General features: G+C 48.2%; 1 protein-coding gene and 1 pseudogene across 3 annotated transcripts in view; one reads left to right on the top strand and one right to left on the bottom strand.

The window, feature by feature from the left end:
* The window catches only part of TSPAN9 (tetraspanin 9), a 204147-nt gene that overhangs the window by 44277 nt on the left and 140217 nt on the right, over nt 1–19653 (top strand). The window lies entirely within an intron of this gene.
* LOC118728468 lies at nt 10475–11652 on the bottom strand (annotated as a pseudogene).

The raw sequence follows: 19653 nt of genomic DNA, 5'->3' as shown, positions 1-19653 counted from the left end.
AAATCATACAGATGTGTGACCTTTTGTCCCTGGAATATTGCAGTTCTTAGCATAATATCTCTAAGATCCATCCATGTTGTAGCATATATCAGAACTTCATTCCTTTTTATGGCTTAAATTAGGGGTGTCGAACTCAATCAGAGAAGGGGCCAAAATCTAAAATCCAGCCTAAATCGCGGGCCGAATGGTTTACTGAACAGTCATAAACTGTCATTGTGATGGAAACGCAGCGGAGTGCAGTGATGACAGCGTGGTGCGGGCCACATTGCAAGGCCTGGCGGGACGGATTTGGCCCGCGGGCCTTGTGTTTGACACATGTGGCTTAAATAATATTCCATGGCATATTTAGTATATTTTGTTTATATATTTATCTAATGTTGATGGACATTTGGGTTGTTTCCACCTTTTGATTATTTCGAAAAGACCTGTAATGAACATTCATTCACAAGTTTTTGTTTGGATACCTGTTTTCATTCTTTTGAGTATATGCCTGGATCATATGGTAATTTTATGTTTAACATTTTGAGGAACTGTCAAACTATTTCCACAGTGGCTACACCATTTTACATTCATATATGAAGGGTACGATTTCTTTCTGTGCTTGCCAACACTTGTTATTTTTCATTTAAAAAGAATTAAAAACAATTATGACGAGCCTGGTGGGAGTAAAGTGGTATTTCATTGTGGTTTTGATTTGCACTTTTCTGATGACAATGGCATGGAGCAGTCTCCTTCAGTTTTAACATTCCAACTTTCTCTTGACCCAGTTCTCAGGTCCTGCATTATTTATTCATGCTTTTCAGAATGTGGCCCCATTTGTGTAGATCCTGTTAAAAATGCCCAGGTCCAGCCGAAACCGGTTTGGCTCAGTGGTAGAGCGTCGGTCTGCGGACTGAAGGGTCCCAGATTCGATTCTGGTCAAGGGCATGTACATTGGTTGCAGGCACATCCCATGCAGGGGGTGTGCAAGAGGCAGCTGGTCGATGTTTCTCTCTCATCGACGTTTCTAGCTCTCTATCTCTCTCCCTTCCTCCTCTCTATAAAATACCAATAATAAATATATTAAAAAAAAAAGCCCAGGTCCAGCACAGGCCTCCACTAGGTTGGGACCAGCCTGGCGTGGGAGACTCTCACTGGTCAAATTCCCTGTACGTTGCTTTCCTTTTCTCTGAGATCCTCCACCCTCCTTATCCTGGTCTTGTCTTGGTAGCTTCATCCTTCCCTCTGGCTCGTGGAGCTGTGCAGGTTCCGCTTTTAATCCCTAGTGGTCACAGATGACCCAGCCTTGTCTGTCCACTCCTGGTTAGCCTAAGTCAGGGCATGGACAGATGCCTCCCTGGAGCCTGGCACAGAGCCCCTCTCCCTCCCCTTTGGGCAGTATTAATCTGCCAGGTTATTGCTGCCTCAAGCCCGAATGTCCCACCTTCTCCACAGGATTATTCTGAGAGCACTGCTTCCCAGAGACCAGTAACCTCATTCCCTCTGTGTGTGACTGGAAGGCACCATTTTTTGCATCTCTTCGGTGGGTTTATGGTTTCAGGCCTATTTCTGACCAGGAATCAAAGACTGCCCCTCAGTGGAGGAATTTCAGGCATGAATGAGCAGATGGATGAGGTATTTTGAGGGGCAGGGATTTTTGTCCCTGTGCTCCAGAAACCACTCCACCATCTGCCTTGGTGCTAGAGACCCCACCCATCCTGGAAAATGCAGGGCTCTTCCTGCTCTCTGGCCCTGTCCTGAGACCTGCCTGCCTCTCCAGGCTCTTTCCTTACCAGGATAGGGTTTGGTTGTCTGCCACTGACCTATCTGCAGATAGTGTTTACTTCAAAATAATGCTCAATTACATGAAAATGTGGTTGTTGCAAAACAAACAAACAAACAAACAAACAAACAAAAAACACAAATAAAAAACCCCCATAAAAGTAATAGAATAAAATGTGAGAGAGCCCATTTTCACACCTGTCCCTCAATCCTCATGTCCTTCCTAGGGGAAATCACAGTCTTGTCTTGGCCTGGATTCTGGATTCTTTCAGGCCTTTTATTCCAATGTTTTAATTCCCCCCTTCCCCACAATTGACTCTCATCTAAGAGAAGCTCCAAACAAAATAACACCATCACACTGAATTCAAACAAAATGAGTTTAGATATGTCCTTGAATGATGCTTCTTAAAAAAATATATTTTATTGATTTTTTACAGAGAGGAAGAGAGAGGAATAGAGAGCTAGAAACATCGATGAGAGAGAATCATCGATCAGCTGCCTCTTGCACCCCCCCCACTGGGAATGTGCCCACAACCAAGGTACATGCCCTTTACCGGAATCGAACCTGAGACCTTTCAGTCCACAGACCGACGCTCTACCACTGAGCCAAACCGGTTTCGGCGAATGATGCTTCTTGAAAGCTGGACAGCCTTTGGCTTTTTTCTCCTCCTAGCTGGCTCTAACTAAGTCTGTTGTGTGGACTTGAATGAAGGGTAACTGGGAAGGGAAACCTGGATGAGGAGAGTGGAGGATCTCAGGGACAGAAGATCTCAAGAATCAGAAACCAAGAAAATGGATGACAAATAGCAGGAGAGGGGACCGCCATTATGCTCATCCGCTGTCACACACGTGTACGAGCTAGACAACGGCCTGGTTTCCATTCCAGCTCAACACTCACTGGCTGTGTCACTCTGGGCGAGTGTAGCTTACTGAACCTCCCTGGGCCTTTGTTTCTTCTACAACAGTGGTTCTCAACCTTCCTAATGCTGTAACCCTTTAATACAGTTCCTCATGTTGTGCTGATCTCCAACCATAAAATTATTTTTGTGATCCACAGGTTGAGAACCACTGATGTAGAGCCTAAGACCATTGGAAAACACAGATGCTTACATTATGATTCATAACAATAGCAAAATTACAGTTATGAAGTAGCAACGGAAATCATTTTATGGGAGGGAGTCACCACAACATGAGGAACTGTATTAAAGGGTTGCGGCAGTAGAAAGGTTGAGAACTGCTGGTTTACAATGAAGAGTCAACTCCTCGGGTTGTTGTGAGGCGTTACAGGAAATGGTGCCTGAAGGAGGTTTGGGATAAGGGTTAGGCTCTCTGTCCCTGCTGTGTCAGGTGCAGGGTTAGTGCTTTCCTTTCTTTGCCTGTGTCAGCTCTGCACCCTGGGCCTTCCTCTTCAGTCTGTCTTCGTGAGGCTAGAGCAGAGCCAAGGCGGACACACTGCTACAACCGTCAGCACAGGGGCGTTCAATGATTTTTACTGTATGAAGGGGTGATGTTGAGGCTCCTCCTTCTCAAGATGAGAGTATAGTGGGAACAGTTACACAATTAGCTGTTAATGGTCACTGACACGTTAGTATGAATTAGTGTCATAGATAATTTTACCTGAAAGGGATCCAGGAAATGATCCTTTGTTCTACAAATGGGCAAGTTGTTAGGCTCTATCTAGGAAGGAAGAAACTTGCCCAGTGTCATGTGGTCATTTAGTGGCCAGTCGAGGCTGGGGCTCAGGTCTCCTGATTTTTATTGTGCCCTGTGCTTTCTGCTAGCGTCTGCCTCACATAACTGGTCCCTTACCCACAATCCAGGTGTGCAGGGCTGACTGATGGTCATTGAGACCTGCTAATGGGCTTCTGGCTTGCTGCCTGCTCTTATTTGTCATGGCCACTAGATGGCAGCAGAAAACATAAATTTCCCTCCCATCTTGATTTTAATCAGGTCAAGACCTTTGCTCTAGGACTAGGTGAATCCATCATTTCTTGGGTGGCACAGGGATTCTCAAATTCCACACATCACTGGTTCCAGGGTGGGTTTGAAGAAAGGCTGGGATGAAGCCAAGGCAGCCTAACATCCACTGTCTCACAACAATCATGAAAACTGGCTGTCTCAACTCAAACAGTCTCCAGAGCCCTCTTTGTGTCCAGACGCTTTTAGCAGAGCTCCCACTATTGGAAAGTCTTATCCTTTGTCCCAGGCTGGGTTTTAGTGCCTTAAACGGACCAAAAGCTGAGACCCAGTGTCACTGAGGACAGTCCAGTTGCTCCTGCGGAGTCCCCAGTTTGGCAGCTTGACGGTGCAGTGCTGGTGCTGGAAGGACAACGGCACGAGGCCAAGGACCTGCATAGTGATGCCTAATAGCAGACATCTACAAATACCCGGTCAGGCCAGGGCGGCTCTCATCCTCTCCCAGTTAACTCTTTGACTCCTTAGCACAGCTGGGTGGTGTGTGGGGACTCGGATCCGGCAGAGCCCCGCACCCCTGAGTGCCATCATCCATAAGCCCTTTGCTTGTCACGAGACGTGGTTCCTCCTATCTCCCACGGTTTCACGTGGTCTTCCCAATGGCCCTGTGTCGGTACCAGGGTATTCTCTTTTACAGATGAGCAAGTTGAGGCTCAGAGAAGGTGAGGATGTGTCCAACACTTCAAAGACAAGATGCTGACTCAGTCATTATTTTTGTTTTCGCCCACACGCCGTGGCCTCTAATTTGTAGTGAAGCATGTGTGTGTATTGGGGGGGGGGGGGTTGGTGGGAGTGGGAGAAGCACTCACCCCATCTCATGGTCCAGGTGATTGTCAGAAAACCTATCCTGTTATTTTTTTATTTTTTAAAAAAATATATTTTATTGATTTTTTACAGATAAGAAAGGAGAGGGATAGAGATTTAGAAACATCGATGAGAGAGAGACATCGATCATCTGCCTCCTGCACACCTCCTACCGGGGATGTGCCTGCAACCACGGTACATGCCCTTGACCGGAATCGAACCTGGGACCTTTCAGTCCGCAGGCCGACGCTCTATCCACTGAGCCAAACCAGTCTCGGCCCTATCCTGTTATTTTATAGTCACATCTAACACCTCTGTAAGAGGACAGTGTTTGCAGGTGCTGTGGGAAGCCGAGGCCTCCGGCCTGTAAGTGAGCAGGGAGGCGGGGAGAGCAGATGAGATCGGGAGGTGGCCACCTGGTCACCACCTCCTTTCTCCGAGCATCCCCCCATCGGGTCCTGAGTGGGAGGCAGGGTGGAGGGGAGGTTGGCCTGGGACAAGCCCCAGCTCACACTTGGCACTGTGGAGCTGCCCGTTGGTCTCAGCTGCCAGAACCTTCCACTGTCTGTCATGCCAGGAAAGCTTGGGCCAAGTGTTTGTGGGGAGGATTTTGTTCTGGGAACCAACTTTCTGTTGACCTTTTGAGTTACAAGTGCTTGTCTGGGCTCATCTGAAGCAAGGGGGCTTTTGCTGGACCCCCTTATAGTTGAACCCTTCCTGGTGCAGCACCTTTTCAGCTCAGGGCAGCAGCGGGGATGGCTCTGTGCTTCTCCTTGTCTTCTTTCCTCTCCAAGGTGGGCCTTTCCGAGGTCCTGGTCCTCCACCCCCATTCACACCCTCTCGGCACTGGTGTGGGGCCCATTATGGCCATCAGCTCCGCCAGGACTGCAGCTGGTGACCGACAGGAGTGGATGGGAAGATGGGTGCTGGCCATGCCTATCTTTCCCTGGACCATCTGCTCTGGTCACCCCAGGCCCCCCACCTCTCCTCATTGGAGTCACCCCAGTTTCTGTCCCAACTCCCTGCTCTCCCAGATCCCTACCCCCTGCATCCCACAGTATCCCTGGCTTCACACACAGCGAGTTCTGCCAGGACATGCAGTCCCTTGGGCACCTGACACCCCCCCCCCCCCCCGCCCGCCTGAGCCTGTATTTGGGCCCCAATGGAGCGTTGCCCCCCAGGTTGTCAGTTCAAGGGTTTCTGCTTTCCAGCCAGACGCCCACAGGACTGTGTCTCAGGCTCCAACATCCTGCTTGGCTTGCTCTCTTCCCCCCACCCCGCAGCTCCAGCTGTAGCTCCCTGTTGTGCTCCTGGCAGTAGGCTTGCTGGGGGTAGGGGGGGCTTCTTTCCCCTTGGCCTCGTCTTTCTATATTACGTCAGCTTCCAGCCCAATACCTCTGGGGCCTAGTAAGGGAGGGCGTTTTATTAATTTTTTTCCAGGGGAAATAATTTCACCTCTTGTCAATGGATTTCTGCATTCAGTTCTTTAGGGGCTTGACTTCTTCCAGAAATTCTATCCCAGCCTCCTTGATGCTCAAGAGATGGGGCAGCTTTGTTTCCTTAAACCAGGGCCCTTGCTGGCCCTGGGGCTGGAGGAAGGCAGTGTGGGGAGTGGGAGAACTCAGAGCTGAGCCAGGGGTCTGGGGCTGGGCTTCTCTTTGCTGCTGTGTGACCTCAGGTTTGGCCCTTTGCCTCTCTGGACCCGGGCTTCCCCCTCACTTGCCTAGGACTACATTTGTTATTTGCAATGGTGAGAGGGCTCTGACACAGCCTGGCTAGTGTGATTTTCCCGTTCTGCCCCACCTGCGGGCTGGCAGTGTGGCTGGAGGCGGGAAGGTGGCACTCCAGTTATGGACAGAGATGCTCGTCGGTGCCCAGGAAGACCAGATTTCTGCCTGGGGTGGGGGTTGTGAAGTGTAGGGCAGAGCCAAGAAGGAAAACTAGCTTTGTCTCCCTGCTGGTTCTTATTTCCTGCCTCCTGGAGTCATGACTACTAGAGGAAGGAGCTAGGCCAGGGCGAGTCGTTCAAGGGCAGAGGCCCGGTGTCCTGCTCTTGTGGACCTCTTCTCTGGCTCACCCTTTCCCAGTGTCTTCTGTAACTTTCTTCCATCCACCGCCTTTCCTTTGCTTTACTTTCCTCTATACCTCTCCCCACGCCTCCTCAGGTGCTGACCCCCAGCCTGCTCATGCCTCCCCTGCCTCTGGGAAGGTGGGAGCCCGGGGCCGCAGGCTGGGGGTGTCCTGGGGAAGGAACTTTTGGGCGTCAGCCCTACCCGCTCCCTGCACAAATGCCTTAGGCCCCAGCCCCCTCCCCAGGGCCCACATCTGGCCAGAGTGCTCAGTTTTCCTGGCTGTAAATTGCCTCCTGCTACCCCTTGGCATCTTCTCAGGTTTCGGCTTCGTGAGCATTTATTTCTCTTGGGGGATTCAGAGGAGGATGGCGGCCCAGTCTTTCCTTCGTCTGTCTGAGGCCGTAGAGAAAAATCCCTGGCAATGCTGTCAGTGGCCCTTCTGTCCAAGTCTTGGGTGAGCTGTGGTTTTTAGCAGGTGGCTGAGCAGGAACCAGTTTTAATTAGATTTCCCCCTCTTCTGTTCACACTTCCCCTCTTCTTACTCATCAGAGTCCAGCCTGCCCCATGTGTCCCCTTTCTATGCTGTGGGAGGGGCTTTCTCCCCCAGCCTAACCTTTGTGGGACAATTTGGAGACAGTGGGACCCTCTTCAGCATGCTCTGCCTCACTCCCTCCTTGACACACCTCTTGACAGAGTTTGCAACCTCTGGGATCCATGGCACAAACCCTCTTTAGGGCTTCCCTCTGCTCCATCGGGGGCTCAGATTATTGCACCCACAGTCCCCAAAAGTATGGAAACAGTAGATTCCAGCTGGTCCCAAGTGATTTTCTCGGTACCTATTAGTAGCTCTTGGTTATCCACATACCTGGGGAAGCCTTCTGTTTTGACCATGAAAGGGTAGCTCAGGCCAACCACTGAGACAGTCTGAGAAGGAAAATCATCAGGTGAGTGCTGCTTAAGGTATGTCCTATAGACCTGGGCTGATGGTGATGAGGTAAGTCCAGAAACAGGAAGTAAGCATTTAGAAATGACTCTAGTGATGGGCATGGCCATAACACTTTGGTGTTCCCGAGGGGAATCTTGGGGGAAGTCTTGGAATCTGGTAGTTGGAACCAGGGAAATTCTCAGGGATTTTTCATTGAACCTGAAGGACTTCAAAAGGGTAAAGCCAGTTTGGATGTTGTTAAAATCTCCAGGAAATTTGCACATACTGTGAAATGTGTGATGGACCAGGATGGACTAGAAATAAAACTCCTGGCATTTGCCACTGATCAGTTGAGCAATACTGCCTGTGGCTTCTAAACCTGCTATAGAGCCCCTGAAAGGAAACTGAGAGGGTTTCTTAGGAGAAACGGAAGAGTGATTTGGAATGGGAAGTTGAGGAGAATTTGGGAGTTTGATGATGAGGGGTTGAAGAAAGTGCAGGATTTCTTGGGGAAATTTGAACGAGGAAGGTATGTAGTTTGGAATGGGAAGGGAAAAGGTAGTGGATTTTGTGTTGGGGGGATGTTGGTTATTTGGGGGTTAGATGATATACTCCTTTGAGGTTCCATGGGTGATGATGACTCCAGGGAATATTGGGTTCTTGGGAAAGAACAGGGGAGAATGTGTTCAGTAGTGTGGACCAATGGAAATTGGGAGGTTTATAGAAGGCCAAAAAGAAATTGGGGTTTTATTTGGGAAGTCAGAAGGAAATTTGGACATGTATTGGGTAAGAACCAAGGGATTTTAGAGTTTATTAGAGAAGGCCAAAGGGAAGTATTGGGGTTTAGTGGGAAAGGACCATGGAAATGTTGGGGTTCACAGTAGAGGCCAAAAGAGAGGGATTCTGTGCAGGAGGCCAGAGAGAAGCCATGAGATTCATGATGAGAACCAAGGGGTTTTGGGTCCTTGCCAAAGGGGAAGTTTGGGTTTTCTGTTACACAAGGTGACCTAAGTTTTCAGTCCGTATCAGCTCTCACATATCCTGTGTCATGAGAAAGTTTTCAAAAAATCTCTCAACCTACCCCCTGAAAACTTGCTCTTTGATGCCAAAATCTCCTTTCCCCCAGCATCCTCGGCTCTCTCAACCCCAGATCTCTGTGCCCATGCTGTGGGAACACATGGGGTGTCTTAACTTAGAGCCTGAAACCCCAGCTCTTTCCACTCTGACTCAAATGGCTTTTCCAGTGCACTCCCTCGGTCCCCATCATGGCGGTGACGGATGTCCTGCCTGCCTCCGGAGCATGCTGTGTTCCCAGTGTTTGCAGCTTTCCCTTTCCCCTGTCCATCTCTGCTCCTTGGAGCTCCTCACACCCAGCGTGGCCTCTCTGTCCTCTGGTGCCTGTGGCGCTTCCTCTGGTTCTCTCATTTGCCCTCAGTTTGCATTATGGGTGGTGACATCTGTCATATTTTGACCTGACTTTTTAGTGTGTACTTGTTTGTCCAACCACTCCAGATACAGGCCCGGGTAGCTCTGGCCTTGTGTCTTAATTGCTTGGGAAACATAAAGCCCTCGATAGAAAGTTTTTCCTTTGGGTGGGAACTCCCATCCTTAGCACTCCCCCTCCTCCTTTCCCAGCCTGGCCCAGCCTTGCTCTGTGGACCTTTCAGGGTAGTTATTGCCATCCCCCCTTTCAGGGACAGCCCCAGATCAGAACAAGTCACCTCCTCTGAGTGGGCAGCTTCCTATAGCTTGGATACAAGGACCCCACTCCACTTTGCTCCGCAGTGGACTTCTGAAGAGTCAGCCTCTTGGGAAAACTCATAACCTCTCTTCTTGAGACCAGTAGGTGTTCCACCATGCCCCATGTGCACTTCCTACATCTGACCCTTCCCATGTGGCCAACAGGTGAACTGCAAGATTAGGTGCCATAGTCTGCCAAGTGCTTACCATGGATCTGTGCTCATAGGAATTCGTGTGATAGGGGATGTGTGATGAGGAACTTGCCCAACATTACATGCATTTTAGAGGCTGAGAGTGGATAGCTTGTGGGTGGTCTCTGCTAGGTCTGGATGCCCTGCTGGGGAGCCTGCTGCTTGGCACCCCCCTGCCCTGGCCTTTCTTTTGGAGCACCTATGGGGCACCCCTCCCACCCACCAACACCACTCTCTCTTCCTGGCAGCTAAGCTTCCCCTTCCTCTGACTTTCTTGGGAACCGGATTTGGTTCAGGTTGGTCTCCTCAGTATGGACTGGCCCATTCCCTGCTTCTGACTTCTTCCCTTCCCTGAGAAGGGCTGAGCCAGTTCCCAGGCTGGTCCTAGCTGTAAGAGGACGGCTGTGGGATGAAAGTCGATATGTAAATGTAAGGCGACGATTATTTATTTGACAGGGACAGCTGCCTGTGGTAAAGAATGCAATCTAGTAATCCTTTTGTGAAAATTGGATCCGAGGCTCAGCATGCTGCCTGAAACAGCAAAAGGCCATTCCCTGATTCCCCACCCCTCACCCCACCATGCTCTCTTACACACTTCTTGCCATTCTTCCATTCTTGCACTCATGTGCCCTGTAACATGTACATGTGTGGCGTAGACATGGCACACATTGTCTTTCTTTTGCTTTTTTGACTTCTTATATAACCATAGTACAACTGTCAAAACCAAGCAATTAACACTGATGTAACATTATTAACTAAATTGTAGACTTTATTTGGGTATTTCCACTAATGTCCTTTTTCTATGCAAAAATCCTACATTGTATATATCATGTCTCTTTAGGCTCCTCCAACTTGTGACAGTTCCTTCGTTTTTCCTTGCCTTTCATGATGTTGTCAGTATTAAAGTACCAATCAGCCACTTTGTAGAATGTCCCTCACTTTCGGTTTGGCCAGTGTTTTCTCATGTTGAGAGTGAGGTTATGCATTTTTGGCAAGAATATCACAGATGCAATGCTGCGTCCTTCTAGTGCCCCTTCTCTAATATGTCTGATTTTGGCAGAAAGCTATGGTTTTATTAACACGAATACAATGTGTGCACAAGCTGTCTATTCATTTTCCTCACTGTGCAGTCTGGCATTGGGATCGGTAACTGCTGGCCAGCTGGGCTGCTCTTTCCACAGTGGTTTTGCGGGTCTTTGAGGAGACGTTGTGAGTAATCTCGGCACAGTGAGATTCAGCAGCACATCGAGCTCCTGGATATGTGGACCAAGAACTTCTGAAAGCCACTGGGCAGCATGTGCTTTGTTTTCTTGTTGCTTCTCTAACCAAAGCTGGGCACCAAGACCTGGCACATCATATTGTCACTGCCTCTGGGTTTCTGCCAATTACACTTAATTTTGACATATTGGTTTGTCTGGTACTCAGGTGAACTTGTGCCCTTTTGACATGCTTTCATCTTTTTTGAGTACTTCCTTACCTCTGGCATCAAAAGATACTCTAGACTTAAACTGCGTTTTTTTCTGTCATAGCCCTGAAATCAATCACCTCTCTAAGGAGCCCTGGTTCCATTGCTGGAGAATGGTGTTTAGAAACTAAGATCTAGGCGCTGGGTGTGTTCATTGCTACGGGAGTGTCATTGTTTCAATGTCCTAGGGAAAAATAACACATGTGAACACATATACCTTTATTTATTTCTATTTACCTGTATTACATGTAAATATATTTTTATTGGTTTCAAAGAGGAAGGAAGAGGGAGATATAGAAATATCAATGATGAGAAAGAATCATTGACTGGCTGCCTCCTGCAGGCCCTCTGCTGGGGATCAAGCTTGCAACCCGGGCATGTGCTCTTGACCAGAATTGAACCCAGGACCCCACAGTCCACTGAGTCAAACCAGACTACCTGAATTTATACTTAAAAAAATCATGAGTTTGTACTGATTTTCACTTGCTTTTAATTTGGCAGTTTGTGGGTTAGAAGGAACCTGGGAAATCAAATCCAAATTCTCCCTCACAGAGAACAGAGTCATTGAGAGGACTCTCCTGGCGGAGGTTACCTAGCCAGTCAGGGATGGATTTGGGTCTAGAACTTAAGACTTTTAATGTACTGGTCTGACTGATACCAGGTGAACTTTTTGTTCTTTTTGATGAACTCAGGCTTCATAATGGGTCTGAGGGTGACCATGGTGCTGAGTAGGATATGACATTACCACCTCAGGGTAATGTCTCCCCACTGTGGGCAGCATCTCTGACTCTAAGGGCATATTTTGGCAATAGGTGGACACACTGAGTTGAATAGTGTTTTCCCTCACTCCCAAAGACATCTACCCAGAACCAGTAAATCTCCTTACTTGGAGACAGGGTCTTTGCTGATATAATCAAATTAAAATGAGATCATATTGGATCAGGGCGTGCCCTAACCTGATGACTGATATCCTTATAAGAGGGAAATCTGGACACAGAAACACATTAAGAAGAACACACATGTGATGACGGAGACAGAGAATGGAGTGGTGCTGCTACAAACCAAGGAACATCAAGATTCCTAGCACCTACCAGAGGTGAGGAGAGGCAAGGACGGGTTCTCCCCTAGAGCCTTCGGAGGGATCATGGCCCTGCTAATGCCTTGATTTCAGACTTTAGTCTCCAGAATGTGAGACAATAAATTTCTGTTGGTTTAAGTCACCCATTTTGTGGTACTTTGTTACGACAGTTCCAGGAAAGTAATGCAGTAGAGTTTCTAGTGAGTATTGCTTTCCATCCTTTGCACAGATGTGGACAGCTCCTGCCAGGCTCCTCCGTAGTTGATTCTTTTCTCTCTTTCTTGAGTGGCCGTAGGCTGGAGCTATACCCAGGGAGGTAAAAGCAGAGATTTTGGTAGCACGTTAGCCATAGTCAGGGCTCCACTTCAGTGAAGTTTGTGTTTTGGCCTAATTAGGATCCAAAGGGCTTGGATTTGAACAATATCTAGTGATGATATTTGTCTCTTTCCCCTGTTCCCCCAAACCTTTAGATAACAAGGATAATCTGATTGTCAAATTGTGTTTCTTAGCATTTTGTTTGTTTATCTTCCTTTACTTCCTTGTGAAGCTCAAGGTCATCTCCAAAAAATTCTTGTGTTCATGCATCAAGTTCATCCTGCAAGCTCCTTTACTCCCCTCACCCCCAGGTGACACAGTGCACACCTAGCGGCCTTGAGCATCCTTGGTGGGTGGCCTGTGTGTTCACTGCTTGGACAGTGAGGTCCTCCAGTAGGGACCACACTTACCCTGTGCTCAGTAGCCACAATTCGCATTCGCCTTTAGACTCTTGAGATCACACCCATCTTTCAGCGCCAGCTCAAGGGTCTCTCCTGTCATGTCCTTCTTACCTGTGCCAGTCTGCGGTGCCTTTGTCCTGTGTTCTTCATTTGGCAATGCTCTCATTTGTGAAATTAATCTTTGTATGTGAACTTGTTTTGACCGACTTGATTGAGAGCGTTTCGAGGGCAGAGCCCTACTGTACCTAGAAAGTGCCCAAATGGGGTTATGGATTTTTTTTTATTTTTATTTTTTATCCGGAGGAAGAAATACTCCCATCTCAATACACCTTCCTGAGTTTGGGATGAAGGTTCCCAATTACTTGTGGGGAAACTGAGTCCTATTAAAAAAAAAAAAAAGGAAGCATTACCATCACCCTTGCATCTTAATAGCACATACACAGCAAGGTAAGGAAGGGTAGGGACCAGGTGTCCGTAGCTTCCCATTGGTCTCACTGCCAAGATCATCCTGTCCTCTCTTTCCTCATTTTTCTGTCCAGATGGCTGGGAAGGCATGGCTGGCATCAGCCAAGGTGATGTATGACCACATGGGGCTCAGAGCAGAGAGGTCTAGGACCGTTAGGGGTGTCAGGCTGGGAAATCGGAAATTAAAGGCCTGGCACCATAGCCAGCAAAACCGCCCCCAGTGCAATGCTCTGAATCACCTGGGGTGGGTTTCATCAACAGGGGCACAGGGAAAGGAAGGGCTCTTGGCAGGCTGGAGAGACAGATGGGCTGCAGGCACTGGGCCTGGATCTGTGACCAAGCTACTAGGCACTTGGGGCTTGGCACTGAGCTCCTATTATCAAGCTTCTGCTGGCATTGTTATGTGGAACTTTCTCCAGTTTGAAGTGGCCAGACAAGCCAGATCCTCTCTTAGGTCTCAGCCTCCTCATCTGTGAAATGAGCAGACTACACCAGATGACTTTGAGGTCTCTAGTCTGACGTGACAAATTCATAACTTGTGGTCACCAGAAGAATGGTGATGGGGTTGTGGATGATGGAAGAGGGGAAGACAGGGCCCAGGATGTTGGACCATTGGAGGAGGATGGCTTCCCCAGACCTCTCAGAGCCCTCGGGTAGCTGAGCTGGCCCAGAGGGCAGGAAGGTGTCTTGGAAATAATGGTCTCTGAAAAGGCAGAAAGGAGGGCTTTTCTTTCTTCACAGTCTCTTGACAGTTTGCCATTCCATCCACCTACCCATCTTTCCAACAGGTATTTATTGAGCACCTGCTCTGCTAGTGAAAGGGACACAGAACAAGATGAGGTCATCCTTTCATGGAGCCTAAGGCCTAATTGAGGAATACAGGTAATAGACAAATAATTGCAGAAATAATGAATTACACTTGGAATAATTTCAAACACCTTGTGCACTTCTTCCTTGATTTTGCTTTTCTGTCCCACCTCTGTCTTCCTCCTCCTCCTTCCTTATTCTGCTCCCCTGCTTTGACTCTGGCCTTTCTTCACCTCTCTAATGCCAAGACCTTCCTGAGGTTCTGGGCTCTCTCAGGCCAGAAACTCAAGTTCACTGTGTTTGGAGAATTCCCTGAGGGAAGGGTGTGGCATTGCCTGTCCTTTCTGCATCCATTGCCCATGGACCTGTGGCCTCTGAGAAGGTAATAGATTATAAGCTTTGGAATCAGACTTCTCTGGGTTTGTGTTTAGACTGTAACCCTTACCAGCTTGCAGCAGTTACTTACCTTCTCTGAGCCTTAGTTTCCTCATCTGGAAAATGGATTAACTACTTTGCAGCATTAAAAAAAAAATCAAATGGGAAAATGTAAGTAAAGTATCTTGGTGTGGTGCCTTGGATATAGTAGGTGCTTGATTAAAACCAGCTTTCTCACCTCCCTCTGGGTTTGCAGCCTGATATTTTTGAGTCTGGGATGGAGGCAGAGGAGCCTGGCCTTCTGTAGGTTATACTTCGGCTGAGGTGGCAGCAGGAGGGTAGCTCTGCTCCCTTCTCTGGGATAAGATCCAGGAGTCCACCAGGGGCTCGAGAGAATGACAAGCATCCTATGAATCCCAAAAATGAAGCATAGCGTGACAGCTGCTGGCTGCATCCTGCCGAGTGTTAGGTCTAGCAAGACCCTCGCTGAGGTGCTTAGCCTGAGCTGGTGGGCCTGCTGGAGCCACCTTCCTGGTGGTGTCTAACCTGAAGCAATGGGAATTGGCCCCTCCTCCTCCAGGATGACCCTTCCCTCACTCCTTGTCCCCTTCCAGATTCAGTCTGAGTCACAGGTGGCCTATTCTGCCCTTGAAGAAAACACCTTCTAGATCCGCGGTCGCCAACCTTTCAGACCTCACGGACCACCAGTGGTTTGCGGACCATGGGTTGGTGACCTCTGTTCTAGACTATTGCTGCGATGATGGAGAGTTCTAGCTTGCACTGCCCAATGCAGTAGTCACTAGTTGCATGTAGCTATTGAGCATTTAGAATATGGCTAGTCCACCTGAGGAACTGCATTTTTAATTTTATTCCTTTTTTTAAAAATTAAAATTTAAGTGGCCACCTGTTGCTAGTGGCTGCCATATTGGACAGTACTATTCTACACCACTGGTTTTAACTTGCAGTGTTGCCACACACTGCTGGGTCACCTTTGTGTGAGGTATGTTTTGAGTAATTCGCTCTTGATAAGAAATCACTGTGACTGGTTTGCAGGTATGTTGGGAACATGGTTTGTCAGATAAAGGGCTGGCCCCCGGGAGTCTGGTCTGGGCAAGTTTGGAGACTGAGTGTAGGGTCTAAAGAGGAGAATATTGAGGGCCTCATTTACCTGGGAGACACAGCAGAAGCAGTATCTGCATTTTTTCTATGAAAATATATATTTACTTAGTAAAAGGCATATCTTACTACAAGGTGTTATCAATTTTGTGTCTCTGTGTTTACACACTGGAAAATTAAATGAAAGGTTGTCTGGCTTTGTTGATAGGACTCTGAACCCCGATTAGATATATAGCTCTCCAATGGGTTAGTTTCCCACATCCTAGGGTTCCATTAAGGAGTTGCAAAGAGAATGACAGCACTTGGCAAATCCTCGGCCTAATCATAGCACAGTGAAGTGACTTTTGGAAGGTACATTACCAAGCAATTAGGACCCATCTAATAAATTACCCCTTAGGGAACATTTTGAACCCTAGTGTTCTGAAGAGGTTAATGCACCTCTCACAACTGTGTGCTACTCACCTCAGGGAATGTATTTGAGCAGCCATTCTCCTTAGAGGAAAGGGAAGAAGGGGATCCATTTCATGAGTAGATTTTATAGGAGCTGGAGGAGATGTGAGAGACCATCTAGCCTAGCACGCTAATTTTACAGGAAGAAACTGATACCCACAAACATCAGTACCTATCATGGAACAGGAACCGGTTCCACCCCTTCTAATCTAGGAACTACCCTGTAAAGCATATGTTACCATCCTCATTCTGTAGTCAGAGTAACCAGACATCAAAGTCATGAAGCTTTTTAGTGGAATCAAGATTGATCCCAAGTCTGTCAAGAGTCACAGATTGCCTGGCTTGGCTCAGTGGTTGAGCATCAACCTATGATCCCTGGAGGTTCGATTCCCGGTCAGGGCACATGCCCAGGTTGTGGGCTCTATCTCCAGTAGGGGGCTGCAGGAAGCAACTGATCAGTGATTCTCTCTCATCATTGATGTTTCTGTCTCTCTCTCTCTCTTCCTTATTCTCTTTAAAATCAATAAAAACATTAAAAAAAAAAAGATTCACAAGCTCAATTTGTGACAAAACCCATGTCAGCTGACCATCAGACCAATACTCTTCACTGCAGATCATGGCATTGCCTCCACCACGTGGGTCTGGGGGTCGGAACTCCTTCGTCCAGCACCCATGGCCTGTGGCAGGCCATTAATGGTGGTGGTGGCAGTGGGGAGTGGGTGTGTGGAATGTTTCACAGAGCATGGCTGAGCAGTGTGGGGCTGCCTTCTCGAGGGCCTGCAACCACACCAGAGTGACCTTACTATTTATGGAATCTAGACACTTGCTGCCCTGATGACCAGGAGGGTTAGGGAGCAAGGTCAGAGGGGAGCTGAAGGCTCACATTCCAGTCCTGAAAGAGAAGTGCACAGAGGAGACCTGTCTCTCCTTCCTCTCCAGCTCTGGCTGGGACTCTGCCCAGCAGGGGAGGGGCCCTCCCTCTGTCCAGCTGTTGTCCACCTCCCTCCCCTCACAGCTGCAGCTGTTCAGCTCCATCAGTCTCATCCAAGGCTGGGTGGAAGGAGGGGGTGAGGGAAGAGAGGGCCTCTTGGGTGTGTTGGCCAGGTGACTTTGGTTTATGCTCTAAGAGGTGTCTCACACTGCTGAGAGACAGGGCTCAGGGTGTGTCCCAGCTTTTGGGTAATTGGTGGGGTGCGGGTAGCTTAGCTTTCAGACTCTCAGCATTAGTTCCTCCAGATGGATTACTCCTTTATTGAAAATAATAGGAATATTTAAATTTTTTCTTCATATTTTCTTGGGACTCAAACTCTTCTAGCCCTTTCCCTTTGCTTGGCACTTCTTAGCTTTACTGCAGTTTTCATGAATGAATAAATACATAGCCATTCCAAATCTCTAAGACAAGGGGATGGGCACAGGTTGAGAGGAAGGGGATGGGGTCTCTGTTCCTTCTAGCCAGATGATTTGACATTGTTGAGACTTTGTGTTTTGGGTTTAGGCTTGAGGTACATGAGCTGTCAAAGAACAACTGTGTCTTGTCCTCCATGTCTGGGCAGGAGGCATAGAGATATCAATCCTGGCATCATCGCCTGCAGCCAGACTTGTGCCTCTTGTGCCTGGCCTTGTTTCCCCCCCCCCCCCCCCCCCCAAAAAAAAAAAATCTAGGTGAGGTTCTAATACCTACCTTCTTCAGGAACTAAAGGGAGAGGTATAAAAAGGAATTAGTACTCTTTCTTGGGTAGACCTCAGTTTGCCAACCTATAGAATGGGAAGAAGCATTGCTACCCTGTTTCAATCTAATGGGCAATAGCATCACAGCATAAAAATTGATGTGAGCCCTTTGGAAAGGAGGCCTTAGGCCTCCTGGTTTTTATTTCTTAGCTTCATCCGTTCCCAATGTATAACTGAATGGGTATAAACCAAGTAATATACATTTATGATACTAGACTGGCTTTGGATTAGAGATATCTGGGAAGCTTTTTAATAATTCAGACTCCTGAGCCCCAGCCCAGATCTTCAGTCTGAAATTCTGGGAGTGGGGCAGGAATCTGTATAGTGAAAAGATTTCCAGATTATTTTAATGCACGGTTAGGTTTGGAGAGGTCAAAATCTTCTACTTTTGAGGAGAAATCTAGTGAGCAAATACTATAAGTGCTTTCTTCTGAGGCATACCTTAACTTTGAGGAGTGTTTGTTCATGCATTCACTCATTGATTCATTCATTTAGCTAGCAGACATTGAGTGAGTGTCTGGTGTGCCAGCTGCAGCTCTAGGCAGAGAGGGCTGCAGGCAGAATTTGGTGGAGTGTTCTCCCTCAGGGAGTTCCTAGTCTGAGCGAGAGACAGATAGGAACACGAACACAGAGGGCAGTGCTGCCTAGAGAGACAAAGAAACTTGATTAAGGCCACCCAGTGAGCTGTTTTGTTGTTATTGACCAAAAATGTGGGCTGAGGAGGGCTTACTTTTGGAAAAGCTGCATCAAGAATCCGCAAATGAGCTTGGTATATTTGGACTCTGGAGGTGCACACAGACGTGGTGGCGTCAGTCTTGATTTCAGTCACATGACAGGGTGACGCGCAGACTTGCACATTTCTTATCTGCAGTATTAGGATACTATACCCACTTTGCTGCAGGTTGTTAGGATTAGAGGTATCATATGCTTGGTCCATGCTAACTGCTTAATTAATGCTAGTTTTTCTTCTTCACCATTTAATTTGATCTCATAAGTGAGGACAGCATGTTGTTTTGGTCTCAATTTTTGAGCTCTTCTAGATGGGGGCTGCCTTAAGCCAATTCCCACTTTAGAGTTGATTTCAAGGTGCCAAGTTCCAGGCACTGCAGGCGAACATTCACTCCTCCTTCCTCACTCTGGGCCTGGCCTGGCCTTGGGGAGCCCAGCCCTCTCTTGTTCCTTCTAACTCAATAGTCCCTGCACAGCCCCATTCAAATCGCTGGAGCACTCTGAATGCCTTATTTCTCAGTCAGGCTTCTTCATCCAAGCCTTTGTCCTTCCGCTCACTCCACATTAAACTCTTGTCAACATTTTTTCCCAATGAAGTTCTTCCTCCCCCGGCACCGTCCCCAGTCTCCAGCTGGCTTCCCTAGCCAGGGACACAATTGGATTGCAATTGCGAGCACTTCCTGGAGATCAGGTCCCTGGAGAGCTATAACAGTCCAGGCGTCTTTCTGGCCACCTATTCCTGTGGTTAGTGAGGCTGTGCGTCCAGCACACACTCCCATACCCGCAGAGCTGGGGAGTGTGCATGCGTACTGAAGATTTCCTTTGTATTGCATTACCTATGTCACTAGTTTCTGGCTGCCAGTTTGAATTTCTTAAGCGGATTTGCTGATTACAGGCTCTGGAGGGGTCTCTCTCCACTCCCGCTCTGTACATAATTGGGCATGGAGCCCTTGTGGGGCGGATTTGGGTAATGGCTAGGCTGCATTCCTTCCATTCTTTTCTCACAGGAAAAAGTGCCTGGAAATAACCCTCTGGTAGGGATTGCTTACAGGAGGAGGGGCCAGCTTTAGCCATTGGCCTTCACATTTGGTCCCTCTTGGCCCTCTCGAGCCCTTCCCTACCATTTCCCCTCTAGGCAGATGCTACCAGCTGGGCAGGCGTGGGGGTTGCAAATGCCCTTCAATGGGTTTAAGGACCTGACCAGCTGGGCCACCTGCTTCCTACCCTTCTAGTTTGGATTGTGGCCCCATTCCTGGG

The sequence above is a fragment of the Pipistrellus kuhlii genome, unplaced genomic scaffold, assembly GCF_014108245.1.
Source record: "Pipistrellus kuhlii isolate mPipKuh1 unplaced genomic scaffold, mPipKuh1.p scaffold_m20_p_3, whole genome shotgun sequence".
Lineage (NCBI taxonomy): Eukaryota > Metazoa > Chordata > Mammalia > Chiroptera > Vespertilionidae > Pipistrellus > Pipistrellus kuhlii.
Note: the sequence above shows the minus strand (reverse complement) of the source record. Positions and strands in the feature narration are given on the sequence as shown.